Here is a 10,780-nt window from a genome sequence, read left to right as displayed (position 1 = left end):
AACATGTTGGACCTATGAAAGAACAGATGCTATCTAAAAGCTAAGACATGAATCAAGATCAAGAAATAAATAGATGGTGAAGCAATTCTCTCCCCAAAGATAGTAAATCTTGAACACCTAATCAGAACATCTGTTCAAGAACATGGCAAACATCTGATCAGGGCTTGGAACCGTTGTTCAAGAGGATACAACATCTGTTGAAGCTAAAGACTGTTGACGACCAAAGCACTGATGAAGTTACATGTCTGATGATGAAGACCAAACATCTGTATGGCCAAACAGATGTTTGGACAACTACAATAGAGGATAGCTCAGACAATATTTTCCCAATGTAACAGTATTTATCTTGTATCAATGTTTAGACTAGTTTAGACTAGTTTATACAGACGTTAGGATTTGTACAAGTGTTTATAACATCCGTGAAATCTTTTATGTTAGGAATGTTAGATGCCACTATCAGGGTGATGTCAGCCAATCACAAACAGAGCTTTCGTACTTAGTATAAATAGATCACGCATGTTAGTGATCTATTTTATCACTTCACACTTTCTCTTTTGTACGAATAGTTTTAGTGAGTGATCGGTTGAAGGGGAGATTGTAGAATCATTTATGTAAAACATTTGAATCAACTGAAAAACATTTTCTACTAATATCTCTCTACTTGTTAATTATATTGTGTTTATCAGTATTTATTTGCAAGTATCAAACTCAGATCTTAAGAATTGGTATCAGAGCTTGGTCACATTAAACTTGATTTCACAATCAGTTTATAAATCAAAGATCAGCTCAACAGAGATCCAATACTATTCGTAGCTCAGAGTAGAAAAGTGTCTAACTCAAAAAGTGTTTTACACATACTCTGTTTTCTTTTAAAAAAGATTAAAGGAGAATATCACTTAACAACTATGATTCCATTATATCCGACTGTGATAAAGAACCACCAATGCTTGACAGATCAAATTTCAATATGTGGCAACGTGTAATGGTACACTATCTGGCTCAACATGACTCAGGATGTTGGAGGTCTATTTTGTACGGACCACATACTCCAATGTGTAGGATCGAATCGTGACCCAAACGAGGCAATCAGAAGAGCTCTTATCCATTTCAGAGGCGGAAACAAAGAAAAACGGACTTGAAAAACAGCTTGTTTCACTTAAATTTGCCTTGTATATTGATTTCACACTGATTACAGTCAGGCGGCACTTCGGCAGCACTTCGGTACCGGAAGAATGAACTGTTCAAAATGACTTCGCTCGAAGGCTATATATAAGGATCTAATTTCGCTTGAATGTGACAAGATGCATTTCAAGCGAAATCACTAATGTTGTGATTTCGCTTGAAAGTGCACATATCACTTTCAAGCGGAATAACTCACTTCAAGCGGAATCAGATCAATTACACTCTAAAACCTCCTATTTTCTCATACAACATGCCCTGATCTAACAATTCTAATACTAGACACGATACAAGACAAAGTCGACAGATGAATGCACCAATAGACTCCCCCTCAGATGTTGACGAGTCTTAAATGTCGAGTCTTAAACGTCTTCAGTCTTTATCAGTCTACGGGCTTCCAGAAACTCTATCTGGCTCTTATCACACTCTAATTCTCTTGATCAGATCTCTTGATTCCTTAAGTTCATCAGCATCAGTAATCTCAGGATCAGAACCTGGCTCTTTGACATTCAGACTCCCCCTCAACTTGTGCTGAGATCGTAGTCTAGCTATTTTCAGATTCAAGCAACGCAACCAGGCTCTCCTGCAAATCCTCTACCCAAAAACATAAGTTTTCATAAAAAATAAGATACAACAAATATAGAAACCCTGCTAACCACTTATAGACACAATCTGAACAAAAAGATTTATCATGTAAGTCAATAATTAACCACTTGTATGTATATTATTTTCATTTCAAACATCTTTAAACGAACTTTCCCAAACCTGTTCGTCATGTTCAGCACTCGGAATTTTGAAACTCAGCTTTTCAACATCAGTTGTCTAAAATCTTTTTGAATTTTCAAAATTTTACGCTAAAACACACCGAAATTCTTTTTGGATTTTTGAAATAAAAGAAATGAAATGCAGTAAAGAAATATTTACATACAATATTTTTGTGAGTTTGCGTAAGAGGATCATATCAGTTTTTGAGACAAATCACTAACAACGTTAAGCTTTAAAAATTTTAAGTTCTAAACGATTCACCTAGATTGTCAGTATACTGGTCCACTTAAATTTTCACACAAAGTTCAACTGTTTCGAGATACGAGATTAATGTTTTAAAGACGTAAACTTATTCGCGTGTCCCACCACAGAATATACTCCCGTATCCAGATCCCAATATTCAGTCTTACAGGTGAGTATACCTAGATGATATCTGTAGGGGGTTAATTGCGAGACCGTGAGAGCTCAGGTCAGAACTTCCGTTCAGCAAAGAGATGACGGCTCGACTTTTGGTGTGTCCCCTGTAGAGGATCTTTTCTTCAACAGCACATGATTTGCATTTTGCAATGTTTTATCATTTTTATGCTGAGGGTGGGCTATATTTCAAGCAAGCGAAAAGTATTCTCCGAGGACTAGGCCATTGCTTCCGAATTATCAGGAGTCCCGGGATAATACCCCAGATATCACTAAGCATAAAGACCTAGTATCTCAGAAAGAGGGGTCCTTCAAACAAGATTTCGGGGGTTACCCATATATCCGAGAGATGTTACCCACGAATTAAGCAAGTTTGAATTTAGGTTTATATCTCGTCACAATCTACTAAATGTGCAAAAACCTACTGGCATATCATCAGTGAGACCGTTTATCACATTTTAACTATCCAATTCTTTAGCATGCTATGATCGTCCACTGATGTACTATCATTTCCTCTTTTTCACAACAAAACTCGTTTTTCGTTTTGTCATGTTTTTGTCTTTTTCAAATGTTTTTGGATTTTCTGAAAATGTTTACTCCCCTTAAAATGCAAACACATTTTAGGAAATTTGAAAACAAACTATACAATATAAAGCGACAACTGATATCAAATCACTTCAATTCGCCATCCACTTGGCATAAACAATAAGAACTCCCTCTCACAACAAACTATTTTCCCATTAAGATTTCAAAACACTTAAGTTTATTTTAATCAAAATGGTTTTTCCGGAAAATAAGTTGTGTTGTAACCACTTGTAGGTTGGGGTTCATTTCATCACATTGTTTTCAAACACATGCATGAGGATTACATCAAGTTCAAATTAATGACCTTGATTAATCACTTTGTCAGAACAAACCTCTGTACCACTTGTAAATAGGCACAATCAAAACTGTTATGAAGAATGATGCCGATTCCTGCTCCACTCTTACCAATCTGGGAGCTCCGGCAAGTCAGGTTTTTACTCAAACATTATGTCCACCCAAGCCTGACCAGCCTTGGGTGATTTTGGTACACATCTGTCCCACCAACATTTTGATTTGTAAAACTCTTTGGCACCTTTTACTTTTCTGTCAACCATCTTACCAAAAATATGCTTGACTTTTCCATTGAAAGCCTTCTCAACATCAAATTCTCCTTTACCAGTGAAGAATTGATTTGAGATCTCAACCTTTCCAACTTTCGACTTCAGATTTTCCTTTGACAATTTAGGAAAATTCTCATCGTTCACTTTTGGAACGGAATCCACAATCTTTTTCTCAATCAAAGACTCCTCTAATTTTATGGAATCGGATTCATTGTCAGAATTTCTCTCAGATTTAACCACCTATTTTTGCTTATTCAAATCACCTTTTCTTTTGTAAAACCGTTTTGAACTTTCACATTTTTCAGAACTAGAATTTTCAAACATTTTATCATTTTTCAAAGATAGTTCTGTCTTATCAACAAATTTTCTTCTCGAATCAAAGTTAGAAGAAACTCCTTGTTCTTTGTAGTTGGACTTGGGACAATTCCAAGCAATATGCCCAACTTCTTGGCATTTGAAGCAGGTTCTTCTGTCAACTCTTTTGGCAAAGATTCTCACATTCTTCTTCACTTCAGCAAGAAACTCCTGGTTTGACTGTTTCCAGAAAGGTTTCTTCTGTTCATCCTCTGAACTTCCCCCCTACAACAAATTTTGTATTTGGTTTATAAGTTTTCTGATTTTTATAATTTTCTGGTGAAATGAAACCAAGACCTTTCTTTTTGAAGTTACCATTATGCTTTGGTTTCTTTTGAAAACCATAACCACAACCGTAACCCATTTTCCTGTTTACTCTTTGTTGAATTCTTGAAGAAGTGTATTTGTTAGGTTTTCCCTCAAGATTTAAATCTTTTATTTCAGAAATGTTAATTTCTATTAATTTGAAAACCTGTTTAATCATTTCTGTTTTAACACTTCTTATTGGAAATTCATTATCAGAATATATTTTGTCTGAATCATTCAAAATATAAGCCACTTTGATTGATTCATCATTCAAATTAGATTTTGATAGTAAAAATTCCTTATTGTAAACCCTCTTGACCGGCGAACACGGACTCTTCTCAGACGAACTCGAACTATCTGACTTAGACTCCGATTTTGACCCTTCATCCATATCCAACACCTGACCGACAACTTTCTTTACTAACTTAGACTCATGATCAGTGTCAGACGCTATGAATGTGACATCAATATTGTCTGCTAATTCATCAATGATTTCAGACTTTAACTTGATGTTGAGAGCCTTATTAACACGTTCCTCATTTGGATTTCTGGGAGAATAACTTTTAAAGATCGGGGGCGGACATCTGTTATACTTCACACTTGGTTTCTTACCAGTATCAGTATCTTCAGTCTTTTCCTTCTTGAAAGCCTCAAGACCTGCAACAGTAGGATAAACACGATCAATCAAATAATCACAAGTAGTATAACTCAACAGTAATCGATTAATCCTTTCACTCTCAATCTTCTCAAGTTCCAACTCCTGTTTCAGCTTAGCACAGTCTTCAATATACTCATTGATGATGCTCTGCTTTGTCATTAATGTTGCGCTCATTTTTTCCATTGCTTTTTCAATTTCTGAATTCGTCTTTTTCAGACTATCAACTGTCCTGTTCAGCACATCGTACGACTCCTTCACATACTTCACATCAGACAGTAAATCTTCTTTAATCTTTTCTAATTCAGCAATCTTTTCATCTTTCTCATCACAGACTTTGCAAGATTCTGAACATTTCAAACATGGTTTTTCAACAATCTTTTCAACTTCAACAATTTTTTCTACTTCACCAATTTTCTCAACTTCGACTATTTTCTCTACCACTTTCTCCACTTCAACAATTTCTCTATTACTTTCTCAATCACTGGTTCATCATTTGCTTCTCCAGCTTCTGTCTTTGCCTTCTCATCAGCTAGCATTCTTGCTGCTTCCAGCTCTCTCTTTAATCTTGCAATCTTTTTCTGATTCAGCATCTCCATTTTATCTGCAAAAAATAAATTAAAACTATCAGGATCAATACCCTTTCTAGCTTTGTTAAGATGTTCTTCCTCATCATCGGTATCAACATCGCTTCCTAAATCTGGAAAAATTGGGATTCTTTTCTGACTAGCCTCATTTTCATCCAGAATTCTAGCAACAAGAGCTGTTCCGGGTATGTATTTGTCCCAACTAAATCCCTCGGAAACTTTTTCATCATCTTGAGGAATAATTAAAGCTTTCTTCTTTCCATTGTCAATGGCATTAGACGATGATGGTTGTTGCTCAATCTGATGAAAAATTGATTTCTGATAATAATTGTTCTTTTATTGATTCCCGGTTGCTTCTTGATTTTTACACTCTCGTTTAAAATGACCCTTTCCTTTACAATGGAAACAAGTCACTTTTGATTTGTCAAATCCTAAAGTAGAATTTGCCAGATCACGAAAACCATCTCTGCCAGTGATTTGTTGAAATTTTTCAGCTCTCCTACAAGCACTAGCTAAACACCACTTCACATCCATCAACTCAAGTTCCTCTGCATCAATTTGGTCATAATCTTCTATTGTAAGCATCGGATTTCCAATTTTGCCAGCAATCAAATTTTCGTATGATTCCAACATAGCAACGAGTGATGCCATGTGTTGCTTAGAAATTTCAGGAGACAAGTTGTGACCATTTTGAATGTTTAAAGTAACATTGCACTCCAGATTTGTAGAATTCTGCTGTTGAGGACTTGATGTTGTGCTGTTTGGATCAAAACTTGAAAATAATGAAGAATATCCACCACTTTGAGTTGTAGTGCTAACATTTGGACTTGAAGAACCATCAGCACTATAACCAGTTTGAATTTTTGGACTGGGACTGGGGGTAGCCTCAAACTTGTTCCCTCGGTAATACAAACTGACATCCTGTTTAGCATTTGGATTTGTCATGATAGCCGTTTTCTGAATATCTAATTCCTGTTCTTCAATTTTCTGAATGAATTGTGCCAAATTCATACTCTCAGACTTCCTCATGAGTTTCACAATCATCAAATAGGTTCCCCACTTATGCTGTGGTAATGCTTCAGCTAGTTTATCGACCCACTCATCATCCTCTTTCTTAATATCCAATCTTCCCATTTCCAATACCAGATGACAGTATCTATCAATAGTCTGTTTAGTTGTTTCATGATCAAAAGCTGAAAACATATCAAACGATTTCTTCAATAATGCCTTTTTGTTCTTGATCATATCTGCACTTCCTCTAAATTTCTGAATCAATGCCTCCCAAATTGATCTAGCTGTACCATTATGTTGAAGCAAAATAAAGATATCTTCTTTTATCGCTTGTTGAAGAATACTGATCATCATTTTTTCACTTGTAAATTTTAACTTGTCACTCTCTGAATAGTCAACAATAGCTTTTTCAATCCCACGTTCATTCTTTGGTTTCTCGTAATCTTTCAACAATGAACACCATGCATCAAATTTGTAAGCTTGCACCCAGTTCTCGAATCGATTTTTCCATCCTTGAAAATCTTCAATATACATGAGCTTTGGCGGTTTCTGATAAGTTCCTGTCTCATTCTCATTGTACACAGTTTCAACAGCTGTAATGGGTGCAACGGGTGTAGCAAACGCATTGTAGAATTCCTTAGCCATGTTACGAAAAATTTTTTCACAAAAATATCAAGTTCAAGCTGAATTCTAATCCAAGCGGAAATAGCTCTTGAAGCGGAATACCCCTTGAAGCGGAATAACACTTAAAGCGAAAATACACTCTCAAGCGGAATCAACCTGAAGCGGAATAACACCCTGAAGCAAAAACAACTAATTTCGCTTGAATCAACTCAAGCGGAATTACACCTTGAAGCCCAATCACCTAATTTCGCTTGAAACGGCTCAAGCGAAATCACCCACTGAAGCGGAATAAGGAATTTTCAAGCGGAATCAAGTGACTTTTCAAGCGGAATAACTAGTTCAAGCGGAATCAACCTGCTTATCTCGCTTGAAATGTTGCTGACGTCATCTTATGCACTCGTGTTTTCAAGCGGAATTACGAATTTTAATACTTTTTAGATGGATTTTAGGTCCAATTCTTTCTAGGATTAGTTAAAACACTGTTTTACTTAATATGTGAGAAAATCAGACCATTTTGACCATAAAAACTTGTTCAATTTCAAAAAGAAGGTGTAGAAGTCAGAAAAATGGCTGTTTTTGGCAAGAACTCTTCTTCCTGAGCTCTGATACCACTTGTAGGATCGAATCGTGACCCAAACGAGTCAATCAGAAGAGCTCTTATCCGTTTCAGAGGCGGAAACAAAGAAACGGACTTGAAAAACAGCTTGTTTCACTTAAATTTGCCTTGTATATTGATTTCACACTGATTACAGTCAGGCGACACTTCGGCAGCACTTCGGTACCGGAAGAATGAACTATTCAAAATGATTTCGCTTGAAGGCTATATATAAGGATTTGATTTCGCTTGAATGTGACAAGATGCATTTCAAGCGAAATCACTAATGTTGTGATTTCGCTTGAAAGTGCACATATCACTTTCAAGCGGAATAACTCACTTCAAGCGGAATCAGATCAATTACACTCTAAAACCTCCTATTTTCTCGTACAACGTGCCCTGATCTAACAATTCTAATACTAGACACGATACAAGACGAAGTCGACAGATGAATGCACCAACACAATGACACCTTGTGTCGAAAATCCAGATGTGTATGAGCTAAAGAAAACGGAAGATTACTCTATGCTAGATTTCAAAAAGTTTCAGATAGATGCCAAAGCTCTTGTCATAATTGCAAATGCACTACCAGCTGAGATCTATGCAGAACTATTACACTGTAATAGTGCTAGAGATTTATGGAAGGAGTTAAAAGAGAAATTCAGTAAATATGAGAAAACTATTAAAAACAACCAAGAAAATTTTAACATACAAAATGTTGAGAGTATATCCAACTCAGTACAAACAATTGTTTGTGAAAAGGGTGACGTTAGTGTTGTAAAAAACAGTGATCCCTGGAATACAACTGAAGATGAAAATAAGTGCGAAAGTGCATTTATGGCCACAAAAATGGGAATATCTACATGCCTAGATAGCCTATAATATGTAGACAGTGAAGGATCCAAACATATGACTAGATGCAAAGCTCTACTGACAAACTTCCATTCTAATGGAGGTGGTGAAATCTCCTTTGGTAATAATGCTAAAGGAAAGGTGATGGGGTCAGTGACTGTGCAGGCTGAAAAGCTAAAATTTGAAAATATCAATCTATTACACAATTTAAAATGTAATTTACTCAGTATTTCACAAATGAGTGATAGGGTGTATGTCTCATTTTTTACAAAGACAACTTGTAAAATTGTTGGACCTGAGGTTGTCAAAAAGATTGATAAAATACTATAATGATAACGCTTATGCCCACTACACTGATTGCTAGTAACCTAAAATACTATAATGATTGCTAGTAACCTAAAATCGTTCAAGAAAAAAAATAATAATAAACTTTTGTAAAAATATCATACGTTTAAGAAAACTACAAAAAACGAGTACCATAATAGAACGCGTGCACCCACTTGTTTTAAATAACATATAAGATATTACAACTTACCATGATTATGATTATGAGAACTATATGATTAATTGACTTTGTAAAAAATATTTAACTAAAAAATAAACAGGTGAATTATTATTTCTTTTTTCATGTAAACGAAAGATTATCTATATACATGCATACACATATTTATTTTTGTACATATAATATCACCACTTTAGCATTATTTCTTGTAACTTCAACGTAAACCAATATATAATTAGCATTTTTAATGAAAACTCTTCGACTTACGAATATACATATATACATTATTTGCTCCGCACACGCCTCTGATATGTGACCAGGAGTTTGATGGAGTTAGTATGATATACCAAAACAACAATTAAATAGAGATATTGATATGTAAATTGTAAGACATTTAGATTTTATAAAATATAAGAAAAACTACAAAACAACAAGAACCAAAACCACAATTTACTCTTAGTTTTTCCCTTTTTATTATAATTGAGGTACAAACTGAAATGCTTAAAATATAATCTTCGAATATCCCCGGATGTGATAGTAAATCTATATATACATAGAGACTTACCTAAACCAAAATAGATATTTTGGAGATGAGGATTTGGATTAAAAAATATGAAATCTTTAATATTTAAAGATGAAGGAAGAAAACCTGATTTTTAAGAAATTCATAACCAGCATAATTTTTAGTTTTTTTTTTACGAGGACTATTATATATATATATTGTTGATAAATGACGATAAACAGTAACTTTATTTTTATAATAGTATGTAGTTTTTAGTATATTTTTATTTAATATATTATTATATTTACTTTAATAACATATTTTTTATTTTTTTCATTTTTAAAACCATATATTTTGTTTACCATTTTTTAATAATTCTATTTTCTTTTTTATAACATATATTAATACTTTTTTTTCTTTTTTTAAAACATATATTAATTTATCAATTAATGTGATATTTATTTAATAATTTTTGTTTATAACTTTTTTCTAAATAAAGCTTTTTATTATTTTTTTATTTAATATATTATAATAGTTTGAGTAAATTACGATTTTGGCTCCTATGGTTATATCACTTTTACTATTTTAGCTCAAAAAAGAATCTTTTAACATCTGAGCCCCCAAGGTCTTTTTTTTTTCAAACTCTTTTGACCCCTAACACTAACCCCATCCATTTACTTTTAGGGGCCAATAGGATTAGAAAAAAAAAAAAAGACATTGGGGGCTCAGATGTTAAAAGATTTCTTTTTGGACTAAAAGGGTAAATGTGATATTACCACAGGGGACAAAATCGTAATTTACTCTAATAGTTTATTACTGTATTTACTTTTAATAACATTTTTTTTTATTTTTCCCTTTGTTCAAAAAATATATTTCCTTTACCTATTTTTTAATAATAATTTTTTTTTCTTTTTTTAGAACATATATTAATAATTCTTTTTTTAAACATATATTAGTTTATCGATTAATTTGATACTTTTTTAATAACTTACATTTATATTTTTTTTCTAAAAACTTAAGTACGTAGTTATGTTTAATTTTTCCATAACATTCCGTTATAAGTTTTGTTAAAAACAAAGTTGTACTCAAAATAAATTAAAATAAACTATTTATTTGGTATTATAAAACAGTACGATAATAAATTAAACCGTTCTAATGGCTTGGCTTTCTAAACAACATGTTTATTTTCAAATCACGTTTGTTTTATATTATAATTTGCTCGGTCTCGTCGCAATGCGCGGCTTTAAAGAAAACTAGTTTTTGTAACTTTTCATATGGCCAACAACATA

Source organism: Helianthus annuus, chromosome 1 (assembly GCF_002127325.2).
Source record: "Helianthus annuus cultivar XRQ/B chromosome 1, HanXRQr2.0-SUNRISE, whole genome shotgun sequence".
Taxonomy (NCBI): Eukaryota; Viridiplantae; Streptophyta; class Magnoliopsida; order Asterales; family Asteraceae; genus Helianthus; species Helianthus annuus.
The sequence above is the reverse complement of the archived record's forward strand: the minus strand, read 5'-3'. Positions refer to the sequence as shown.